The sequence below is a fragment of the Musca autumnalis genome, unplaced genomic scaffold, assembly GCF_047663935.1.
Source record: "Musca autumnalis isolate F117 unplaced genomic scaffold, ASM4766393v1 scaffold_2, whole genome shotgun sequence".
NCBI classification, from domain to species: domain Eukaryota; kingdom Metazoa; phylum Arthropoda; class Insecta; order Diptera; family Muscidae; genus Musca; species Musca autumnalis.
The window spans coordinates 56,215,162-56,239,736 of NW_027411755.1; positions in this window are offsets into that span (position 1 = coordinate 56,215,162).

The window sequence follows — 24,575 nt, forward strand, 5'->3', positions numbered from 1 at the left end:
GATTTCTATCCTTCCCGCTCTCTACCAAACAATCAATCGTAGTGGGCGCTTGCTCAGCGAAGAAAGGGTGGTCCAAAAACTGCCTTTGTGACAGAAAACATTGAAGCCGTGAGTAAACTGATAATGCAAAATCGCCATGATAGAGGCATCCTTGGACATTTCTTTCACCGGCTTACATTCTATATTGCATGAAAACCTGGCCGAAAAAGGGTTTCTTATTTGTGTGTCTAAACACAGACTATTCACATGTATTTGTAAAACAAATCAAAAATAGAGGACATAGAGTACATATGATGAAAATAGAGGACAAATAGAGTACGATGAAAAAATAGAGTACGGACACCTAAAATAGAGTACTGTCCTCTATAATAGAGTACGGTTGGTCACCGTAGTTATAACGGTACTTTTGACGCGCTTTATGAAAAATTTCAAAATATTGGCATTTTTATACCCTCCACCATATAGAGGGTATAATTAAATTTGTCATACCGTTTGTAACCTATCGAAATATTCGTCGGAGACCCTATAAAGTATATATATTATTGATCAACATAAAATTCGATCTAACCATGTCCGTCTGTCCGTACGTCCGTCCGTCTGTTGAAATCAAGATACAGCTCGCAATTTTTAAGATAGAGGGTGAAAATTTGGTGCAGAAGTTTTTATTACTTCCAGGATGGTTGGTATTGAAAATGGAATATATCGGTCGACGTTTTAATATAGCCCCCATAGAACGGAACCTGCCGATTTTCGGTATTTTGAAGGTTGTGGCCGCAATAATCAACCGAAATGGCTAAAATTTGGTACTTAGACGTCGTTGGTGGTATTAAACATTCCCCCAGAAATTTGTCGGTATAGGTCCACGCCTTCATATAGCCCACATAGAACGGTACCACCCGATTTTCGGTATTTTAAAGGTTGTGGCAACAATAATCTACGAAAATGGCTGAAATTTGGTGCTTAGACTTCATTGGTGGTATAAAACTTTCCTCCAGAAATTTGTTGGTATAGATCCACGCCTTCATATAGCCCCCATAGAACGGTACCTCCCAATTTTTGGTATTTTAAAGGTTGTGGCCACAATAATCCACCGAAATAGCTGAAATTTCGTACTTAGTCTTCGTTGGGGATATAAAACTTTCCCCCAGAATTTTTTCGGTACAGGTCCATGTCTTAATATAGCCTCCATAGAGAGATACCTCCCGAATGTGGTTATTGTGAAAATTAGCCACATTTTTTACCAATATTGTAGAAATTTGGAATTTTGTCTTCTTCATACACGAAGGGAAATTTTTCCATTTTACGTCAATACAAATCGTGGTGGAGGGTATAACAAGTTCGGCCCGGCCGAACTTAACACCGTTCTTACTTGTTAATGGTTCACCAGGATAGAACTACCATAAGAATTTGCATAAATCCTTTGTAAGATGTGGAAAACTTTTACAAAAACAACTTATAATTAACAAGTAAGAAAAGTCTATAGTCGGACGGAGCCGTCCATGGGATACCCTATACCACTATCCCTGGACAATCGCACTCCACGGAACTTCTTTTCAATGATTGCGAAAATTTAATTATCAAATATCAGAGATGTAATGTATAATACTTATGACCAAAACCAAAAAGTTATCTAGCATGACAAAGACATTTTTGTAGCAGGAAAGGAAAATTTAGTTCACACAAACTAAAATGTAATGAAACCCACTTATGAAGTACTACTACTTCCGTTGTTTAACCGCTACGTTGTTGAAATTTTTACCAATTTCCCACAAAAGTTTCAGTTCTTTTAACCCGCTAGGATTATCTGATCTTCACGTTGGTTTGTACGCTTCTTCTTCATCACACACTCAAACTTTGTTTAAAATTTTGCGGGTTATTATTTTGACCTACACAGCCGCTACAAAATTGGTTAAAATTATGTTTTTGGTCCATTTCATCCCCCATTTCACGATCATCACAAAAAACTAATCATTTATATTCTGGCCCGAACCCAACCTCCTCAAAAAGTTCGTTACATTCGCTCCATAATTGCGACCTTAAGCTTGTTTAAAATTTTTTATGGACGGACACACATCGCTAAATCGCTTTATCTCGTCGAGATGTGAATTTTGTCATACCAAATTGGGGTCTAGGACGAATATTTCGTGGTGTTACATAAATTTTTGGAGAGACAATATGTAGCATGGGATAAAAATGTGGTTTTCTACACAGAACCCATTATATATCAGGCAGTAGGCCCGTTATCTAGCAAACACTTTATTGCAATTTACATCAGAGGAAATGTCAGTAGTTTTTTTTCCATATTTGGGCTACTTTGCGAAATATAAATGTCCACAAAATTAAAATATCGACCAAAAATAAAATTTTTATATATTTCATACAAAAGTAATGGTCCATTTCACCCGCTAAAGAATATCAGATCATCATTCAAAATTGTAGGCATCTTTTTCGAACTATACTCTTACCCGGTGCAAAATTTCGTGACTATTGATGTATAATTGCGACTTCTAGCGAGTTTATTATTACACTACAAACAAATAACGGAATATATTAGGCTGTAACTCTGTTATCTGATCATGCACACCAAGATAATTGGTATCAATTAAAAGGTCAAGCGTTCCGCTTTCAAGTATATCTCAATTGTGCGGAATGTCACTTCCAGGAATTAAGATATAAGCTGTATATTAAAACTTTTCACAATTTTCACACAAAAGTTTTGGTCCATTTCACCTGCTAAATATTTCACGATCATCACCAATAAGAATAGGGATCTATTCAGATCTAAACCCTACCTCCATACAAAATTTTATGTCGATCGGTCCACAATGGCGGCCTGGAGCGTGTTTACAATTTATAATGGACAGACGGACGGCCGGACAGACACACATCTCAAAATCGCTTTATCTCGTCGAGATATGAAGATTGGTATGCCACATTGGGGGTCTCCGACGAATATTTCACGGTATTACATGAATTTTTACCAAAACAAACTTATAATACCCTTTTCCATATTGTGGTATAGGGTATAAAAACCAAGGCCGGGAGTGTCCAAAAAACTATTGTGCAAAGAATTGTATTAGGGTCTTGGAATATGATGAAAATCGATGCTTAGAGCTCCAAAAAATATTCTTATGGAAAAATCGATAGAAACAATATCTAAAGTCAAAATTTTATACTTATTTGTGTTCAAAATTTTCAAGTCCACAACAAAATTACAAAGAAGTCAAATATGATAGGTTTATAAGTCTAAAACAGAAGAAATATGGTAAGGATAATTCAAATGTTTGCATTTCCAATCCAATGATTGATATTTTATCTGAGGATGTCCACGGCCAACGAAACTGCGTGAAACCCATCGATTTTCATTCATTTTCCTCAGATAAAATATCAATCATTGAATTGGAAAGGCAGAAACTTAAATTATCTTTACCATATTTCATATGTTTGGGGCTTATAAAGCTTTCACATGTGACTTCTTTGTACTTTTGTTGTAGTCTGAAAATATTAAACCCAATTCAGTACACGATTTGACTTGGTACATTGTTTCTATCGATTTCTTGATAACAATAGCATCGATTTTCATCATGTTCCAATACCCTAATACAATTTTCTGCACAATATTTTTTGGCAATGGACACTCACGGCCTTGGTTTTTAATTACAAGTTGTTTTTGTAAAAGTTTTCCACATCTAACAAAGGATTTATGCAAACTCTTATGGGTGTTCTATCGTGGTGAACCATTAAAAAATGCCAATATTTTGACAATTTTCACAAAGCGAGTAAAAAGTGGCATTACAACCCATATGCAAAGCATGGTAGGTATTGAAAATATCTCCTACTACGAGTATATACTCTACATGTCCACAAAAATATAATTTTCAATTCCTCTCCTTTCCTTAGATATATCGGTATTTGTAGGCAAAATTGGTTGGTTCTATTCAGATGAACCGGAGTGTATGTTGTCAATTTTTAGTGTTGCCAACATTTAGTTTTCTAGAGGTCAGAAAACATCACCTCTGGAAAACTAAATGTTAATGTCCAGGTAGTTGGTAAAAAAATGTATCTAAAACTATCAAAATATCGAAATGTTTGTTGGAGATGTTTTGTGACCTCTATGAACCTCAAATGCTTAATTACAGGTAGACCGGTCGAAACATGCAGCTAAAACCCTTAAAAAGGAAATCGGGAGGCTATACCGAAACATCTACTTATGTTGATCATTTTTGGTGGAGTCGTTTTGCGACAAATGGTAGCCTCAAATGTTAATTTGAAGGTACTTCCGTTAAAAAGGTATTTAAAATCTTCAAAATAGTGAAAAGTGGGAGCTACCGTTATATGGGGGCTTTACAATTTCAGGTACTTTTGCCAAGAAAGGTAGCTTAAATCCTCAAAATACTGAGAATTGGGAGCTAGCCTTATATGGGTGCTATACTAAAACATGGACCTATGTTTACAATTTTTGGTGGATATGGTTTGTGACCACTGGGGAACCTAAGTGTTAAATAGTTTGGTAAAACAAATATCTAAAACCATCAAACTACCGAAAATCGGGAGGTTCCGTTATATGGGGGCTACATCAAAACTTGGACCGATGTAGCCCATATTCGAACTTGACCTGCCTATGGAAAAAATACTCGGGTGCAAAAATATAAATAATTACTTCAATGCATTACAAATAAACTTAATATGCCATACATACTGTGGTGGAGGATAAAATTCAATTCATGACTAAACAAAAATTTTAATAAATTTCAACCCACATACATTTTGGCCTATTTAAGAAAGTTTTCTCCTTGCTGGTCAACATCGTAATGATAGTCATTCTGCAAGGCACTATTATCACTGACATTTCTAATAACAAAGAACAGTTTTGTTATTCGTTTTGTTTTGCTCATGAGGGTTTCCAGCAGGTATAATCAAAGGATAGAATTCATGAAAATAAAGAAGTTGAATTTGCATATGAGAATATTTGAATGGACAAAAATAAGAAGAAAACTATATCGAGCCCTTCCCGCGAAAAAGATGTAAGCGACATTTTTTCGATTTTCGTTTTTTTACGGAAATCTATGAGGAATATTCCAACACACCATCTCCCAAATTTTTAGAACTCAGCCATCTACCGTTACAAAATTAGAGCAAAAACAATTTTGATGTAAGCGCCATTTTTGCTTTTTGTGTACATTTGTTTGTGACAGCGAATTGTCGCTTACATCAAATTGCACATTTACATACCATGTCGTTATTCAACTATATTACAAGAAATACGTTTTAGTCTTATAATTCTTCGAATAAATACTTGCTATAAAATTAGTGTGCTTTGTTTTTAAATTGTAGATAAGAATTACTCTAAAAATTATTTGTTTCCAATAATTTTTTTTTTGATGTAACCGCCACTTCTCAAAGTAAAAGCTTCATTGCGTGACATCGAAAAAGATGTAAGCGACACAAACTACCGTTATATTGAAGATATTCCACAATTTTTTTATTTTTTCAGTAAATAGGATTTAATAACAGAACTATACCAAATTTGAATAAACAATTTTGGTTATATCAAGAGTTATTCAATAAAAACCGTCTCCTGTAAAATTAGCTTTTTGTCGCTTACACCTTTTTCGCGGGAAGGGCTCGATATACTCCACCGTTACAATTTGTCAACACCTGCTTGTCTGTCTCTAGGTAGGTTTCATATTTTGTGCCATTTTTGGTAACTACCACTTTTTAGGATCCATTCAAGTAATTTTCTTTCATACATACAAAGGTATGTGAAAAATTAGAAACAACATACAGGCTGGCCGACAAAAGGACATCGAAAAGAATCCGATGTGACCGTTGTAGCTCTTATAGTCTATAATTTGTGACAGCCAGCAAAACATACAAAACAGAAATCTCAACAAAGCAAAACATTGCAAACATGAATATGACCTTTGTGTGCCTAGCCTGATGTGTCGCATGACACATACACAATGAGATAGACTTTGTTCATGAAACATGAAACTGCCTAAATATGCTCGACACACATATGGTTTGCATAAATACAAAAGGGATATGAGTGCATATGAATTGGTGTGAACGAGTTTATTTGATAATTCATGGAACATGGACATGAAACGTATGGAGGTAGGTATTTATAGGAGAGGTGTAGGTTACCGAACCCAATAGAAAATCGAGTCTTCAATGGCATTTTTGTCGATGATTCGTTAAGGAAATTTCCGAAATCGTCATGTACGACAACTTGCATGACCATGTCTTGCAATGTGTCTTGATAGCAAAGAGAAAAGTACTCGTACTTTTATTTGTAATAAATGTATAATCATAAAATCAAAAATTAAACAAATTTTATTTTTTGAAATTTTGCCTTTTTAGGGCGAAGATCATTTTTTTAATGATTTTTGTTAATTTTCTCGTTTATAGTTAAGCTTGATGATCTGAATTTTATTTATACAAACTGCATTATGTAGAAATCGGTATGTTAGAATAAATAGATTAAAATCCCAGTGGGAAAATGGAGAATATATTACATTGATAATAAATAATTTATAGCATTATATGATTTACATTATAGAATTTGTCAAAAATAATCGAGAAAAGAATGCAATTTGAGCAAAAATTAATTATAACACTGTTGTTATAGGATGCATTATATTATTCATCCCAATTGAAGCGAAATGGTAATTTCTTTTGACGAAATTTACAAATTGATTACCGTCTATATTCCAGAATCTGTATATGATGGAATGTGTAGTTTCATAGTTTTTTTCCTGATTCTGTGTCGCGTTATTTTCGGACGACTTCATGTCGCGTCATTGTTTAAGTTTGTAAATTTGTTTAGTTTTGTTTCATTCGTGTGACGGTGAAGATGTACGTTTTTTAAATGTATTCAAAGCGACGTTGGAGGCGTTTAATATCAAATAAAAAAAACGTTGTGCAAGTGCATACATCAAATGAAAACAAGTAAGTAAAATTGTTCAACATTTGCAAATTAAATACTTTTATAACATAAATATTAATATAAATTATTTATTACAGAAGTGTCAACGTGCGAAGGATATGACGATAAAGAATTCCAAAAGATATTAAAAAGGCATTCCATCTGACTAAATGAAGACAGTTTCATAGTTGGTTTACATTTAAGAAATCCTCTCGATTTCAATTGTCAATTCCATTGCTCAAACGTCAAATGAAAGCCAATGGATTTCGGATGAGTTTTCATTTGACGTATACGCAAAGGAATTGACAGTTGAAATACACTCGATTTTGTTTTTGTATTCTGCGAATACGTGCATATATTTATAAAACTATGTTTATTACTAATAAAAAAATAATAAAATATAAAATAATAAAAAATTGAATTAAAATATATATTTTCAAAAATACATATTTTTAATCTATTATGGGGGAATAAATTAAATAAATAATCAATTATATAATGTATTCTGGAAATAGTGTCCAAAAATGTATTATATTGAATGCATTATATTATGTATTACTGAGGCAAACAAAAGGAATGCATTATTTTCCTAGGACATGCACCGTGTTAACAATAATGTATTCTGGAATCAATAAATCATAGTGTTTATGCATTACCTCCTCGTTTACCATTGCTTCCATTTTCCCACTGGGATACTTTAAAATTTGATTGCTTGAGAGGCTCAACTTCATTTATTACCCTCTATTATGTCATGTTCACACGAGCGTTTCAATTACGTTGTTCGCCTGTCGAACGACGTACACGAATTAACCCGTTTCCACGACACTATTCGTAATTAATAGAAACATAAACAAAAGTTTCTTCATTTTTGTTTCCTTGTTTTCACGAAAATTTTAACAGAAAATACATAAAATATACATTAAATGAATAGGAAAAGCAATAGACTTTCCTTCAAATTTGTCTTTTATATATAACTACACACATTTCATTCATTTTTTCCATAAAATCTGTATAATTTTGTATTTTCAATATATTTTTATATGTTTCTATTTTCAAAATTAAAAAGATAGAGACATGTCAAAAGAATGTTTGTGTATACAGACTTTCAGTTGTTTGTTTCCTTTTTGTTTCTGATTTTTTACGCGATTTTGAACTAATGGACAAGAAATGTGTGTGGAATTAAGAAGGAAACACAACAATCTTTCTTCTGCATCTGTATAAAATGTTTAGTTCATTCATTTTCATTAATCTTTTTCCTTTTTTCTAAAAATTATTGTGTTTTCAACATTACAGAGAGTAATGTTTTTCAAAACGAACTGACAGTGTTGCCAAATTTTACTGATGGCTACCAATATCATGATTTCATCCCGGCGAAGGGAATTATCAATTGGCTTCTCAGTTTTTGAAATGATGCCTTTTCAGCGAAAAACTGAACTTTTTAAGTGTCTAGTATTCCCATATGAATGAGAATCACACTCACTTTTCGGCTCTTTCAAAGAAACACCAAAATCAAAATATTCTGCAACATGTCAGCACGTATCAACTAAGAATTCTTCGAATTCTGTGAGTTGAAAATAACATCACCACAGTTGCCTGTGAGGTTATTGTTGGAATTTTGTTTTTAACAAATTTGTTTTGTTTAGGCAAATTCCCAGTTTGGGCAAAGTCCCAACAACAAAAATAGAGCGGCTACAGCGGAGCAAAATCGGAGACAACCAACATGGAAAAAGGCACATACAAAAAGAAATGAAAATGAGTTTATGTTCTGTTTCTGAAGTATATTGGCTTTTGATTAACAAAATGTTTTTTGTTTTTTTTTTTTTATTTATAATCAAAAAATCACAAATTCAATCCGAAGTATATTTGTTGTTAAACATGTAATTTCAATTTAATTTATCCTTAACGGATACACTTTCGCGCTCTTACAACAAAATCAGCTTTTAATGTAACAAATACACCAAATTCGCTCAAAATTGGCCAGCTCGTGTCATCTAATTGGTGTTGTAATATCAAAAAATAAGGTTTTTGCAGATTTACCACATCGGTTTAGCCGCTCATCGGTGATTAACGGCGCTTCACGAACGTGAACAGACATATTTATTTCAATTCAGGTGCATTTGGAAATTACATTTTGGAACAAAACAAGTAAGAAAGTATCAGTCAACTGTGCTGACGAAGATATACCTCATCCACTGACCAAAAAAAAAAACCGGAACCAGAACGAAAACAAACAAAACCAAACACAATAATTATGCCGTATCGATTTTGAATCTAGAGTTTACTTTAAAATCTGTAGGTACCGTAATGTGGGGCTATACCAAATCACTGTCATATACCAACAATTTGTAGTGACCAAACTTCTTCATAAAGGACTCGAAATATTAAATTAGTTTGAGTTTTGGAGTTTTTGGGCCATTATCTCAGGAAGGATTGACTTACTCCAGAAAAAAATTACCGTTATAGAATAACCTACTGAAAAGACTCAACACGATGCGAGAGGATATCTTAAACTTCACTTTTTCTTAGGGAGGTACACGAAGGAGTGGACCCATATTGTCCATATTCCAAACTGATACATAACTGGATGAAATAATACGATCTGCAAAGTCTACAGAAACTCCCTGCGAGAATTATCTTGTGGATTTGCCATTTGGTTGGTGCCGTCAGGGTTTCTTGGAGCTTTTCGGCCAATATCTCAGGCAGTATGGACATGCACAAGAAAAAAATGTACCGTCTTAAAGAGAGCCGCAAGGACAACCTACTGAAAAAAATTTCAGAACGATCCGAGTGGAGCTCTTAAACTTCACTTTATTCCTCTTTTGTGTGGGAGGTACCCGCAGGAGTGAACCGAAATAGTCCGCATTCGAACCGAATATATATCTAGAAGGAATAATACGATGTGTGAAGTTTGGACCAAATCAATTGCACCCTTCGATAGTTATCGTTCACACAATTTTACAGTAAAATTTTGAACTTTTGTGGGGGAGGTACCGGAAGAAGTAGACCGATATGGCCCATCTTCGAACATAATCTAAGTTTGAACAAAATATTACCATACCCAAAATTTGGTTCGAGTCGTTTGATCCGTTGGAGAGTTATCGTGCGAACCAGCCAGACAGACAGACGGACGGATATGGCTAAATCGACTCCAAATTGTCTGAAAAGAATTTCGTCCAAACATACTTGGGGTCTAAAACCGTTATTTCGGTGAGGCAAAATTTTCGGTCGTATCATTGATACGATACGGTATCAAAAATATGTAGGTACCGTGGACCGGTATGGCCCATCTTCGAAGATAAACTAAGTTTGAATATTACCATTCCCAAAATATTACCATACCAAAATTTTCTTCGTTTGATCCGTTGGAGAGTTAAAGAGAGAGGAAAATTTTCGGTCGTATCATTTTTATATCACCCTCGATTGTAACTCTTTTGGGTAATATGAATGTAATTTTTATACCCTCCACCATAGTATGGAGGGTATATTAAGTTTGTTTTTCCGTTTGTAACGCATTGAAATACTCATTTGCGACCCTATAAAGTATATATATTCTTGATCAGGGTAAAATTCTAAGTCGATCTGAGCACGTCCGTCCGTCCGTCTGTGGTAATCACTCTAGCATCCACAAAAATGGAGATAGGACGCTGAAATTTTGGGAAATGCGTCTTTTGTTTGCAGGCAGGTCAAGTTCGATGATGGGCTATATCGGTCCACGTTTTGGTATAGCCCCCATATAACGGTACCCCCCGATTTACGGTATTTTGACGTTTTTAGCTACATTTTCAGACCGATTTGGCTATAATTTGACATTTAGGGTTCTTAAGTGTCAACAAACATATGTAACAAAACTTGTGGACATAGGTCCACGTTTTGGTATAGCCCCCATATAACGGTACCCCCCGATTTGCGGTATTTTGACGTTTTTAGCTAAATTTTTAGACCGATTTAGCTATAATTTGACATTTAGGGTTCTTAAGTATCAATAAACTTATATAACAAAAGTTGTGGACATAGGTCCACGGTTTGGTATAGCCCCCATATAACGGTACCCCCCGATATACGGTATTTTGACGTTTTTAGCTACATTATCAGACCGATGTAGCTATAATTTGACATTTAGGGTTCCTAAGTGTTAATAAACTTATATACTAGAAGTTGTGCACATAGGTCCACGTTTTGGTATAGCCCCCATATAACGGTACCCCCCGATTTGCGGTATTTTGAAGTTTTTAGCTACATTTTCAGACCGATGTAGCTATAATTTGACATTTAGGGTTCTTAAAAGTCAATAAACTTTTATAACAAAAGTTGTGGACATAGGTCCACGTATTGGTATAGCCCCCATATAACGGTACCCCCCGATTTACGGTATTTTGACGGGTTTAGCTACATTTGCAGACCGATTTAGCTATAATTTGACATTTAGGGTTCTTAAAAGTCAATAAACTTATATAACAAAAGTTGTGGACATAGGTCCACGTATTGGTATAGCCCCCCTATGTCAACATAGGCCCATGTTTTATTATAATATATAGGCACCATAAAAAAGGGCCTCCCGAATGAAGCATTTTATGTACAATTTCTGACATTTTAACGTACTCAATTAAAGTTGGGGACAGGAATGAATATTTTATGGTGGAGGGTATGAAAAGTTCGGCCCGGCCGAACTTAATGCTTTTTTACTTGTTTTGTTTAGTTAGGTTTTTCTATGCATATGAAAGCAAATTGTGTGTGTATGTGTGGGTGCGTTAGTTTTTGTACGTACATATGTTTGTTTCTTTGTCGAGTGTAAAATTTACACTGCAAATGGAAACACAAATTTGTATGTTTTTTGTGTGTCTCAAATTGGGCATAGAATGAATGTTACATTTTTTGCTTCATATAGTCCAAAAACCCAACTTTGCAAAATTGTATAGAAATAATAGCTTTGCTACATGTACAAACATTCAAATATAGCCCATATGTATGTAAATTGCTATATGGTATTATGTTGTGTGTCTAAAGGTAGAGTTACATTAGGCAAATATTTGCTCCAGCGACCGGCAGTGTGCGCTTACTGAGAGCAAGTGAGCATAAATTCCATGTATTATTAACACTCACTTGATCTCAGTAAGTGCACAATGCCGGTCGCTGGAGCAAATATTTGCCTAATGTGACCTTACCTTAAGAAACTGTGCAAAATATTTGTGTAGGTAAAAAGTTGTCTTGTTTAAAATCTGACACTTGTAATTTTGTTTTCTTGTCTAATGTTTTATTTTTAAGTTTTTATTTTGTATTTGGATGTTTGTTGGTATAGTTTTTTCAACGAAGTAACAGACATGGGCAGATACATGGCCTCGGAATATATTTAAAGTTAGTTTTTAAGGGTGTCCATTATGGCTATAACCAAAAAAATACCACACCAGTACCGCTTGGGAAATTTTGTCCTGATAACGAAAACGCATTTCTAAGATCGATTCGGTGAAAAAAGTTTCTGCACCGATTGCGATTACTAAAACCTTTTTGATATTTTTTCTACTTAAAATTTTAAATTTGCTTTGTTTGAATAAATATTTATAGAAAATAAATACAATTCTCACAGGCAAAGTCATTAAAAACGTTCTGTAACTTTCGCGAATTTGTTGCAAATGACACCATATTCACTTGACCGATAGGTACAATAAATATAAAAAAAATTATAAAAAAAACAACAAAAATTGCAATATTGTCAAAAGTTCCTAATATGCTCTGAAATGCCGCGATTTAATAACAAATTGGTCCAGATTGGTTTGATATTAATTTTAAATTAGATTTTGAAAAAATACAAATTTTAATAAAAAGCGTATATGTCATTATAATAAATAAAATTAAAAAATGCATTACTGAACTTCAATGCATTTGGTGCGGAAACTTTTTTCGCTATAGAGAAAAAATTACACCTTATTTCATAATAGTTTTTCATGCTCTATACGGCTATGTGGTGGTATTTTTGATATTTGCAAAAAAGTGCAAAAAGTTATAACCCTAGTGTCCATTTTAGTTTTTTTATATAAATTTTATTACATAGTACGCTTTAGTTTCACTTTAGTTTGACACTTTTAATGACCCAATGTCGTTCGATATGAGTTTGTGTTATTCAGATGTCGACTTAAGAAAAACTTTTTGTAAAACTTCTCTACAAGTTGTGCGCGACTCGACCACTATTATTGTTCATTGAACTTAGCATAAATATATTTTGTGATTATGCTTATTTGCGAGCAGAAATGTTACCTAATATACATATTTATAAGGAGCTAACCCCACATGAAACTGTGGTGCTCCAGGGTTAATATATAATTCCTTACAAATTAATAATAAAAATTTAATAAAAAAAAAACATATGAAACCTCCCCTGATGCAGATTGGTAACGGTTAAGAGATTTTGCCACTCACCGATCCAGAAATCGTCGCATAGCTAAAGGAACTTTAGGCGACCTTCTTTTTAACAAGCCCTATGATCGTTTCGTACTTCAAAGAGTTTGGGAATTTACTCTAGAGATCAATAGGCTGGTAGGCAAGCACAAACGGAAGAAGTGACTACAACACCTCAATGAATACAAAATCGGTACAGGATATAGTAAAGTATGGGCATTGTATAAAATCACTCTCCGGGAAAAAGGGTGACGGCAGCTTCACATAGCAGTGCAGAATAGTTAGACGAAAGCAGTTTGCTACGTTCCATAAGAACCTATGCAACGAACACAATTTACGATTAGCGATGTTGCAATGTTTGTCAAAGTAGTGCAATGGTTAGGATGCACACTTTGAACGATTTTAAGGATAGACAACATTAATAAATATGTTTATCGTTGTTGTCAATAATGTAAAATTTTCCTACCGTCATTTCGTTACTCAAGCAAGTCGAACTTTGTGATAATAAGGAGGTCCCATATCTTAAAATCGAGCTGGGCCTCTTGATATAAATGGTAGCCCTTTTCCCTCCAAATATGAAACGCATTACCATCCAAAGCGATGGGCCTACACGTAATCTTAATGGTATCTGGATGTCGGAGTTGTGTATTAAATAAGTCCTCTCAATCGATTGTTGCACACTAACACACACAGCCACTGTTCAGCGTATATGGGTATTGTTTTTGTTTTGTTTACAGAGGAGTAACCCGGAGAAATTGGTGCCAAATGAGATGTACCACCTTGCATTCTCACATGAACTATAGTCCCAGGTTTCTAGACGCATGCTGTTAAATGATAATTTCATCCATCAGACAAAAGCACTCGAAGGCACAGGTTTGTGGCCCGGTCGCCAAATGTTTGCCTCATTTAAAGCGATTGCTATCACAAATTTCGACAACAACATCCTAATTGTTGGTCTCCAAGAGACAATTGTTTCCTCTTATCTTTAGGGAATTATAACATCATCAGTTTAGAATCACAATCCAGCGAGACATGATACTTTCCTTGCAGTCATGAATGTCTGGGTTCATTCCAAAGAGGCTCATGTCGCAATCATCAACGTGAAAATTCCTCTCGTCAACAGAATCGGGGTAAATTATTATCCCAGCATAATTTTGGGTGATGTCAATGATCATCAAGATATATGACAGTACCAGCTTCCGAACAATCCACGCGGTGCTCGTTTCTACAATTAAAATTTTACTATTTCCAATTAAAACAAAAATCTCCCTGCTATAGCCTTCATTGAAACTCTCCTTTAAGATCCCAGATAAAGCACCTAACCTTGCAGAACAGGTTCAAGCGAATCGTATTTCGGAGATACAAATCACTTAACCGCATTTTGCAACTCATCTCTTCATATCCAAGGAAACTTTACTAGTCCAACTATCCAAAGCCATTTATCAGGATGGCATGTACATGGAAATGTTAAAAAAGATTTGAAACCGTACGCTTGAGTTACTTGAGAGAAGCCTTGGAACTATCAATTTCCCGATTGGTAATTCCAGACATTTGTAAGATGACTCTCATTATTCCCGTTCTGAAGCCAAGCAAATCCGCTACCAATGGAGAATCGTACCGCCGATTATCCTTCTTTCGTCTGTGGCAAATGTTTAATAATGTCCATAGTTTCAAATCCTTAACCAACATTTCCACCATGCTGCACATCAACACAGTTTGAGGGAAGTTCATAACACAACCACCGATCACCCTTCTTTCACCTGCTTAATCTAAAGTTATATCCGACATAATCTACTGTGTGCCTATTCAGAAGTCAACAAACAGACTTTATACATCTGAACGTTCACCAATCGATGTGGGGTGCCACAAAGTCAGACGTAATTTATTTTCTTTTTGATAATATCACACCTGAAAGCCAAATAAGAAATCCTTTATAAAGGATTACACGATAACCTGATATCCATGGTTCAAATATTGCCCCAAGCTAGTTTTCTTTTATGTTGTTCATATCAGAGAGTTTGTGTGTGTGTGTGTGTGTTTGTGTATGTTACCATATTCCACGTTCGCAGATTACCAAATCAAATCCTCAATAAGTTTTCCTGTGGCCACTAATGGTTGGTTTTGACCTTTGTCAACACTTGACCCCCAAATATATGCAGCAATTGTTTGAAGCTGTTGAACAATAGTTTCCCTTTGTGTGCTGATGGTGCTGCTGGCATATAAATTTGTGTGAGCGTATGCTTTTTACACAAAATTCAATATGTTAAGCCCAAAAGGTTAACCTGTAATTTGTGGAGACTAGTTTATGACTAGAGGTGTTTTTTGTTTTATTTCATTATTTTTTTTTTTCGTCTTTATTGACTCATATTTAGGTGCACGTGACAGGGGAGCTTTGTTGTATTTTTTGTCCACTTTAATATTTCATTTACCTTTGTGGTTGATTGATTACGCACTTTAAATATGTATGTGTGTGTCTTTTCGTGCCGGAAAGCAGATATTCAAATACAAACTACAAGTGGGTGGTGACTGAAGTTGAATCCACATCCGGTTTATGGAAAATTTTCGTTTTCGATAATCATGAACCACACGATGTTGAAACAGTTCCGTGCAAATTATGATTCGGTTGTTTTTGTTGTTGTTCGTTCATTCATGTTTTGATTGCAAGCAGCGTCGATGACGAGTACAATCATTATTATGCTGATGTTTTTACTGATTCATGAACAAGTTCATGAATTTTTAATTTTTCACGTTTTACCAAAAAATTCATTTATTAATGTATGTATTCAAATTCAGCCGCCATATGAACCACCACATGATAGGTATAGCATTTATTCTGAACATTTGACAGAGCAAAATATTTGTAAAAAAATACCTAACTCAGGCCCATGATTCGTTTTTTTCCGTGATCTGTTTATTTCCTGTATCCGGTTGATGCGGTTATGGAAGGGAAATACGAGTACAATTTTTTATTTAATGTTATACAAAAAACAAGTAAAAACTACTTTAAGTTTGGTCGGGCCGAACTTGTTATACCCTCCACCACGAGTGGTATTTAAGTAAAATGGAACAATTAGTTTCCTTTCGTTTATGAAGAGGACTTAGTACTAAATTTCAGCAATTTCGGTAAAACAATGTCGATAACCTTCAAAATATCGGCATTCTGAAGGTACCGTTCTATGGGGGCTATATCAAAACGTCGATCTATACCGACAAATTTTTGGCGTAAAATTTTTAGACTCAAAGAAGACTAAATACCAAATTTCGATATTTCAGTAAGATAATGTGGTTAAAACTTAAAAAATACAGTAAATCAAGAGGTACGCTTCAATACTGATAATTCTTTTCTGGAACATTTTATAGCTCAATGAAAGACTAAATAACAAATTTCAGTCATTTCGGTGGGATATTGACGTCAAATCTTTCACAATTACGAAAATCGGGAGGTACCGTTCTATGGGGACTATTCGTAGCGTGGACGTATACCGACGAAATCCAGTCGGAAAGGGTTTTATTTCTAACGTAGAGTAAAAACCAAATCTCAGCCATTTCAATGGATTATTGTGGCCATAACCTTCAAAATACCGAAAATCGGGAGGTACCGTTCTATGGGGGCTATATCGTAACGTGGACGTATACCGACGAAATTCAGTCGGAAAGGGATTTATTTCTAACGTAGAGTAAAAACCAAATCTCAGCCATTTCAATGGATTATTGTGGCCATAACCTTCAAAATACCGAAAATCGGGAGGTACCGTTCTATGGGGGCCAGAGATGTTCTGTTTGATGATTTTTTGGGTTTTCTACGGTCGTAAAGTTGTAAACGTCGGAAACGTCACATACCTGTATGAAGCGTATAAAAAGTCGTTTACGTCATAAACCTAAAAATGTCTATGTTCTCTATATAATTTCTAATTTAAATTATTGTTACACATTTATTATCTCTACTATATGGGTTATTTGGTGTTATATTTGCACATCTTAGTTATATTTTACACCTTTTATACCCACAGCATTTATGCTAACGAGGGCATAAATAGATGTAAGGGAAAATGTGCCTCATTGAAATAATGGTTTTAGACCCCAAGTATGTTTGGACGAAATCCGTTTCCGACAATTTGGAGTTGATCCGCCACTCTGTCTGTCTGGATGAAGCGTACGATAACTCTTGAACGGATCAACCGATTCGGTCCAAAATTTGGATTTCGTAATATTTTGTCCATAATATTTAGTTTAAGTTCGAAGATGGTTTATATCGGTCCACTTCTACCACAAAAGTTCGAAAATGTTCGGAAAATTTGTGCGCATTTTACATATGAGTTGTCACTTCTCCCATACAAAATGTATATTCAAAGTGACAACTCATATGTAAAAAACATATCGTGTAAAGTACCCATAACTCTTGAAGGGAGCAACAGATTTGGTTCAAGCTTTGCACATCATGAAATTTCTACCAGTCTTATATGAGGTTCCAATATTGACTCAATTGGTCCATTTCTTTTGGTACCTCCCACACAAATTTTTTGGAAATGTTCAGTTTAGGACCACCTCTCGAATCTGTCCACTCCTTCAGGTACCTCCCCCACAATGGTTAAAAAATGTTGAACAATTGTGTTCACGATAACTTTTGAAGGATGGGTACAATTTGGTCCATAGTTTACACATCATAATATATAATATAACTTACAGATATACATAGATCAAGATCGAATATGGATTATATTTGTCCACTCCTTCGGTTACCTCCCATACAAAATTTTGGATAAGTTCACTTTAAGACCTGCTCTCGAATCACTTTGATTTTTGTTTAAGCAACTTGCATTCGCTGTCTCAATTACGACAGTAAAAGTTTTTCAGAAGCAAGTCCATACTTCTTAAGAAAACAGCCCGAAGGGCGTAAAAACACCTGTGGCATCATATGAAGTGGCAGGAGAGCACGATAACTCTCGAACTGATCAACCAAACTTTGCATCTCCTAATATTTTGTCCAATTGTAGTTTAACTTTGAAAATGGTCCAAATAGGCCCCCTCCTTAACACAAAAGTTCAACATTTTTTTAAGTACAGTTCAGGATCTGTTCAAAGATCATTTGGACAATTATACCGATGCTACTCTTTTTGCTCCTTTTTATAGCGGTATTATGTTTTTCCTGGGTAAGTAAATGCTTCCTGACATGCTGGGCCAAAACCTTTAAGTTTTGCTGTGACTAACTGAAATGACTCCTTTCAAAATGGAGTATGTTGATCCATTCCTTCCGGTACCTTCTCCGCATTAATAGCGAGCTTTAGTTCATACGCCCAAAAGAGCCACAATATCTGAAACCTCCCTAATACTCAATTATTGGGGAAAAGGATATTAGTTGATGAAGGTTTGAACTCGCACAGGTTGAGTGTATATCTCTGTCGGCAAAGCCGACTGATACTTGTTAGTAAATATTTTGCTATTTGCAAGATTGTTTAGCATTTGTCAGTTGCAATTTATTATAGTGGTTGTACAAAAAATTAGACATTTATTTGATATGAAATTAAATTTGTAAAATAATTCCCACCCGTTGCACAGTGCGGAATTTGGGAAGTTTAGTGGAACTTTAAGGGATTTTCAAAGTACATGAAATTTATTAAACTTTTATTGAATTCGTTAGCTAAGTACTCCACTGCAAATGGTCCATACTCAGTTTGGCGATTTACTCCGCGAAACGACTTAAAAATGCACTTAAAGTTGCACTTTTATTTAATATATTTTTTTTTTTTTGGTAAGAAATGTATTTTTGATTCATTAAAAAAATGGAGTGGTGCGGACAAATGGTATGTCACTATGCCATGATTTATTTTTCTTAATATTTAACAAAACAATTATGATATTTTACACTTTAAAAAAATGCAACAATCCCTTATTGTTTTCGTGCAATTTTAGTCGGAAAGAAGTGATTTTTTGAGGTTTTCAAAATTATAATTTTTATTTTCCGTGGACATTTCAAAAGTGAGTTCCGTACATTCACGTGTTAAGGTATATATAATATGAAAGATTGGATTCTCCTCTGTTCGCACAGCTATAAAACTGCTGCGGTATCGCGCGGTCTTTGGAGATATTCAAGACTTTCTAAAAAGACTTCGGGAATTTCATTTAGTTGCATTTTCCAAAAGTGGAAGGTAATCGCGACAATGAACGCCATTGTTGACTGTGTTTTGAAAAAATGGACTCACTAATTCTAACAATGATAATTTCTGTAAAATTAAGAAACCTCTCGCAATTTTTCATAGTTTTGACCTCTAAATGTTGGTGATTTACATAAAGTGCAACATTTTTAGATGCTGCGGTGCAAATACCAAAATACGTTAAAAATTGTAATGCAGTGCAGACCTAAACTTGATCTGAAAGACATTATTAACAAAATTAATAGTACAGACCTGCTGAAAGGGCCAATAAACATTATAGATACAAATGAAAACAAAAAATATTGACATTTTACTCCTTAATAGATGTGTGAGGTTGTGGGGCTTCACCCAGAAGTGGACCTATGTTGACAGCTTTTGTGTGAGGAGGTTTTTTATTCGCTAACTTCTTAAAATTTGCATTTGCATCAAAATCGGCTGCAATTTTTTTCTTTAACCTTTAAAATACCCAATATGAGGCAGCCCGGCATATGAAGGCTATTCCAAAACGCGAACCTATATTGAAAATATTTTGTACATAAGTTTTCTATCCGCTGAAAACACCATATACCAATTTGCATCAAAATCGATTGAAAAATGAATGTAAAAGGTAAAAACGGCAGACACCGTTACATGAGCGCTACAGGAAACCGCGGGTCTATGTGGCCCAATTTGAGCCCCACGCTGTTCTCTAATATAAGAAACATTTGTGCAAAATTTTAGGAATCTACACCTTTTCTTTTAAAAGTTATTAGTAAAGTTCCGTTAAAGTGCTCATATTTTGCACTGTGCGTTGTTATAAATGTATTGTGTCCTATACACATGAATATTAAAACAAGTAAAAAAGCGTTAAGTTCAGCCGGGCCGAACTTTTCATACCCTCCACCATAAAATATTCTGAAATAAAATGGAATAATTAGTTTTCATTACTATCCCACACTTTTAGTGGGTACTTTAAAATGTCAGATAATGTACATAAAATTCTTCATTTCAACTATGTTTGTTGACAATTTTTGGTGGGCGAGAAATTGGGAGGTACCGTTATATAGGGGTTATAATAAAACATGGACCTATGTTGACAGTTTTTGATGGGAGCCTTTAATGTCAAATAACTCCTAATTCGGTTAAAAATTTAACTACACGCAAAAAAACGGCCTCTCTAACATATGTCCCAAACATATTTTGCAGCAAACATATATATGTTTGCAACAGTCCCAAACATTATATATGTTTGGGTCTGCAAACAAATATATGTTTGGGTGCAAACATATATATGTTTGGGTGCAAAGATATTTATGTTTGGGTGCAAAGATATATATGTTTGGGTGCAAACAAAGATATGTTTGGGTGGAAACAATTTTATGTTTGGGTGCAAACATTTTATATGTTTGGGTGCAAAAAAGTACAAACCCAAATGGCACAAAAAACAAACACATGCACCAGTGGGTGCTTACTGAGAGCAAGGGAGCGTAAAATTCAATGTAAAACACTTTGAAATGTGTGCTCACTTGCTCTCAGTAAGAACTCGCTGGCTATCTCTATTGCAGCGACGACCACAGAAATACAACCAAAGCGAAGACATGTATGAACGTATGAGTGAAAAAAGCAACAACCACATTATGTTTTTGTTTGTTTTCATTTATTTACATTGTACGTGAGAGAGAGAAGCAAATGCAAAAACAACTCAGTGGGCGCCCTCACTATACGATCTAAGCAAAGAAGCTCGTCCCTGCTCTATAGTATTCACACAAATTATGAGGTTGTTTATTAAAAGGCAAAAGAACAACAAACACATAGGTACATACAAAATTCCAAAGAAATACATAACACACTTTAATAAAAGAAAAACTGATTGAAATAATTTGTAAATAGTCACATTTTTAAAAAGAAAAAATATATAGAAACGTAGTTGAATGCTTCTCCTTAGTTGTGAAATAAAACAAATTGTCCTCATAGTTGAAATCATCAGCGGGGAATCGGCATCTAGAATCAAATGATTAGGTAATGTAATAAATAAATATGGATATGCCATATTTCAAATATACATAAGTATGTATGTAATTACCAATATTAAATGCGATTTCTTCCTTGTCCAATAAAATAATTCCATTCAACTTCCCGATTCAATTATAAAATGTATTGGGCATTTAATTTACTAAAAAGCACAATTTCTTTAAGAAAACACGTGATTTATTCACTCACTTTACCGTCTTGACTCTACAAAGGCAACTAAAGCACTGAAGAAAGAAACAAGTAAAAAGTCGTTAAGTTCGGCCGGGTCGAACTTTTTATACCCTCCACCATAAAATAGTCTTAATTAAAATGGAATAATTAGGGTCCTTTCACAATTTTAAGTGGAACAACTTTTCGACAATGGATAGACTGCTACTGCCTCCCACTATTGCTTAAATTACACTGTGAACACAAATGTTGGGGCAGAGATAATTCCTTTTGGAGATGAAAGCCCTTGGTGTGTGTATGTTAACTTCCGCGTTATGGCGTGATGAAGTTTTTACAAGAGACCCTGTAAGCCATCATGAATTAGCATTATATCTTTGTTTGTTGTTTTTGTAGAGCACTTAAGCAACAGTGAACAAAGATACAACGCTAATTCTCACGCCATAACGCGGAAGTTCGACTCACGGCGGATCTGTCCTTCGGGGTTCATAATATACTCACCAAGGGCTTTCTTCCCCAAGAGGAATTTTCCGTGCCCCAGACTTTCACCTCCATTTTGTTGCACAGTGTTATCTAATCTAATCTAATCTAATCTAATCTAAAAAATGTGTTCAGCTAGGTGAAAGGTACCACCTACGGGGCTATATCAAAGAGTCAACTTATCTTTAAATTTTTAAGCGGAAAAGCTGCAGGGAACTTCAAGAGGCAAATTGAGTTTAGTTTCATCAAAACAATGTAGGCCCTCAAAAATGGACCCATGTTGAAGAATTTTAGTGAAGAAATTTCGTGACCACTGAAAATTCCCGAAAATCGGGGGGATATACCAAAACATGGACCTATATTGACGATGTTTCGTTGGAGATGTTTTATGACCACTGAGAACTTCAAATGTCAAATTACAGCTATTTCGGTTAAAAAATGTAGATAAAATTCTCAAAATACCGAAAATTGGGAGGTACCGTTATATGGGGGCTATACCAAAACATGGACCTATGTTGACGATGTTTGGTGGAGATGTTTCATGACCACTGAGAACCTCAAATGGCAAATTACAGCTAGTTCGGTTAAATATTGTAACTAAAATGCTCAATATACCCAAAATCGGGAGGTACGGTTATAAGGGGGCCATACCAAAACATGGACCTATGTTGACGATGTTTGGTGGAGATGTTTCATGACCACTGAGAAATTCAAATGTCAAGTTTCAGATAGTTCGGTTACAAATTGTTAAAGTTCGGTTAAAAACTGTAGCTAAAATTCTCAAAATATCGAAAATTGGGAGGTATTGTTATATGGGGGCTATACCAAAACATTGACCTATGTTGACGATGTTTGGTGGAGATGTTTCATGACCACTGAGAACCTCAAATGGCAAATTACAGCTAGTTCGGTTAAATATTGTAACCAAAATGCTCAAAATACCGAAAATCGGGAGGCACGGTTATAAGGGGGGCCATACCAAAACATGAACCTATGTTGACGATGTTTGGTGGAGATGTTTCATGACCACTGAGAACCTCAAATGTCAAATTGGAGATAGTTCGGTTAAAAATTGTGGCTAAAATTCTCAAAATACCGAAAATCGGGAGGTACCGTTATATGGGGGCTATACCAAAACATGGACCTATGTTGATGATGTTTGGTGGAGATATTTCATGATCACTGAGAACCTCAAATGGCAAATTACAGCTAGTTCGGTTAAAAATTGCAGCTAAAATTCTCAAAATAACGAAAATCGGGAGGTACCGATATATGGGAGCTATACCAAAACATGGACCTATGTTGACGATGTTTCGTGGAGATGTTTCATGACCACTGAGAACCTCAAATGTCAAATTGCAGATAGTTCGGTTTAAAATTGTGGCTAAAATTCTCAAAATACCGAAAATCGGGAGGTACCGTTATATGGGGACTATACCAAAACATGGACCTATGCCCATATCCTTTGGGATATAAGTTTGTTGATCACTTGGAACCTTAAGTGCCTAATTATCGCTAATTCGGTCTGCAAATGTGGCGAAGAACGTCAAAATACCTCAAATCCGGAGGTACCGTTATATGGGAGCTATACCACAGAGTGGACCGATATAGCCCATCTTCGAACTTGACCTGCCTATGGAAAAAAGACCCTAGGGTGCAAAATTTCAGCACTCTATCTCAATTATTGCGGACGCTAGAGTGATTACAACAGACGGACAGACGGACATGGCTAGATCGTCTTAGAATTTTATCCTGATCAAGAATATATATACTTTATAGGGTCGCAAATGATTAGTTCGATGTGTTACAAACGGAATGACAAACTTAATATACCCTCCATACTATGGTGGAGGGTATAAAAAATATAATTCATATCATTTCTCCTTTTCTTCTTCTCCCGCTAATTTGGTTAACAACAACAAAACAAGAAACACACGAGTTTGACGCGAACATACCACCAAAGCCCCCTTCTTCGCTTCTACGTCTTCTATTATACAATACACACAACTCTTCATTATAAAACACTGTTGGGCAGAAATGCTCGGCCTCATACACAAAAGTGTAAAAAATACATGAGTCTCTCGCAATTTGCAAACCATTGTTATAAAACAGCATTCCACAACCGCGAGAGCACTGTTATTACTCTCGTTGACAAACATCCTCTCTCCACCCATGAAAAAAATGTTCTAACATAAAAAAATATGTTTTACCCAAACATATCAAATTGAGATATGTAACAAAATGTTGCAAACATATATTTGTTTGGACCCAAACATATAATGTTTGGATCCAAACATATATGTGTTTGCAACCGGTCCCAAACATATATTTGTTTGGAACCAAACATATTTTTAACATAAATTTTTCTGCGTGTAGAATCCTCAAAATACCGAAAATCGGTACATTACGTGGGAACTTCAAAAGTCATTAACAGCTAGTTCGGAGGTATG